Here is a 2,563-nt window from a genome sequence, read left to right on the forward strand (position 1 = left end):
AAAAAAAAAAAGACAGTGATGATCAGTTTTGATCATCTCTGATCTGACTTGATCCTGATAATTCTGGGAAATTTTGCTACATAAAATCATATAATGTGGTAGTCTGAAATAATTTTTCAGGAAATCTGATGGCTCTTAAATCATCTCTTCCACTTTTTGCCTTGCCTACTTCTATTATCTCTACTTAAAAGGGGGAAAGTCTTTGGAGGGGTGGCTTATTTTTTCAACCTTTTTTTTTTACAGATTTTACTTGTTCTGCTTCAGCTATTCTGTCTGACATAGTTGCATTTGATATGTGTAGCTCGATTTTGAATTTGTAATAAATATGCATATTCCGAGAACTTGAAAATGTAAATCTGACAGCCCAATACTTGGGTTTTTTTGATCTTTACTCTTTCTTTGCTTTCTCCTAAATATTCAGTCATGTTAACACCATTATTATAAAACTCTTCATTTTAATGCCTAGAGAAGAAAAGTTTGGGTCTAGATACAAATACATTTTTTATTAATAAACACTAATAAAATCCTTGAATATCAAAGAAAATATGTCACTGAACCCAGTGACTAAAAAAGTCATATGTTCTAGAAATAGCAGCCAAAAGGAAGACAAAACATAATTATAATTACAATTACAATTTTTTGAGACATTAAGTTCATTTCTGATCAGATAAAAAAGAAAAACAAAAATATAAACTCTGAGTAAAATTCTATCAACTATTTGAACATCCCCTTGATCTTTCATTTCCCCTAAACTTTCATTTTCATCCTTTAAATTCTGCAGAGTTTCTGTGGGAAATTTCTCTGTGATGAGGTGATGATCATGAAGCAGGACTTCAAATTCAACTTTGAAATTGATAGTTTCAAGAGTGAGGCAAGTGAAAAGTCTGGGAAATATCATGTATATGGGTACAGATAGACTCCTACACATGTCACCATCAGCAACTTGAATATTTTTAATCTCTGTGGCATCTCTGGCATAGTCTTCCACACAACCACAAGTTTCCACTTGTACCAACTGTAACTCTATGTTTTTAATGGCAGCTTCTGAGTACCCAATCACCAGTTACCCTGTTAGTTGCTGTGTAATATCACAGTTAGTTGAGTTGAGATGTCCTCTGATGAGAAATCTGGGGAGAGAAGCTCTCTCTTCAACATTCTGCAAGGTTTTCGGTGTGATTGTAAAATCCATAGGACATGGACTTGATTTGTCCTTCTGAGGAGTAGAATGAATGAAGAATTCATATCTTCCTGGCTTCGCAAATTCTATTAAACTGGTGAAAACTTGGATAGGCTTAACAAAGTTACAGAAAGCTTCAAACATAACCAGCACTCTTGACATTGAGCTGCAAGTTCACCAGTCCTTCCATTGTTAATAAAACTCCTTGGTGTTGTATTGAATCTTTGCTAAATATAACCACTACCCCAGAGAGCATTTCCCTGGAGTAATACACTTTATTGACCCTTTTGATCTTGATGTCCAGGATGGTCCCCATAATTAATAGCAGCAGAAACAATCAGGGCCACTTCCTACTACTCTAGCCTAGGTCCTCGTATCACACTGTACCATATGTCTTCTCACTCTCTTCAGCCCAATACTTGTGATAAGCCTGACTAGTTACTTTGATCAAATGACTTTTTTGTACTGATCAGGATGGCCAGATCTGTTTATCATGAATTACCATTATGGGTGACATCAATATATTCATATATTATTACAGACAACCTTGACAACTTATTAAAACAGGGGAAAAGCTGATTGATCAGGTTCCCCTTAAAAGTAGACAATGTTGAGCCCAATTTGCCACTTGTTCATGGAAAAAATGGTCCACTGCTGCAGTGGAGACTTAGTCTGAGCCCAGGCCAAAAAAAAAAAGACCAGGAAAGGCAACAATGATAACAAACCAAACAAAACCACACTATGAGGCTCCAACTTCCTGGAGCCCAGAGAAGACCAACTGCAACTTCCCCAGAAGCTGGCCTCGTACCCTGCCATCACTGCCCATATAGCTGCAAGATCTGTCTGCCCACATCCAATTCCCTGCACCCTAACCTTCAGACCTCTGATCCACCATCAATGTTCCTTCCATTCTGTTATGGGAACATGACTTCAGATAGTTTGAATGTGACTTTGAGTGGGATAGTCCTTATTTTTTCTCTCAAGAAACTTGGGTGATTTCCATTGTGTTTTATGAGAATCAAAGCTGGGACTTTTATGTATGAAGTAATGAGGTAAGCAAGTAAATTGAAGAAGGTAACAAAGAACAAACCTATTGACTAAAGTAAATAAAAACAGTTTGACCAAATGAATAACTGCCTTATGTTCTTTAGATTGTATATTCTTAAATTTGGCTGCTCTTTTAAAGATAACACAATAACATAATACAATGGAAAAATTCAATTTCTCATTCATTCCATGTTTTTATTTAAAATTTCTTCAGATTGCTACATGCTTTTAAGTTTTATTGTCATTTTATCTTGTTCCTTTTTTTTTTTTTTTACTGAGGACAAGACTCTATCTCACTCTATAGTGTCAAATCCATTTTTTACCACCCTCAGTTCCTTC

General features: G+C 35.7%; 1 pseudogene; it reads right to left on the minus strand.

Annotated features, from left to right (window-relative positions):
- Positions 1–768: 768 nt before the first annotated feature.
- On the minus strand, positions 769–1,493 carry LOC123247820 (annotated as a pseudogene).
- Positions 1,494–2,563: the final 1,070 nt, after the last annotated feature.

Source organism: Gracilinanus agilis, chromosome 4, assembly GCF_016433145.1.
Source record: "Gracilinanus agilis isolate LMUSP501 chromosome 4, AgileGrace, whole genome shotgun sequence".
Taxonomy (NCBI): domain Eukaryota; kingdom Metazoa; phylum Chordata; class Mammalia; order Didelphimorphia; family Didelphidae; genus Gracilinanus; species Gracilinanus agilis.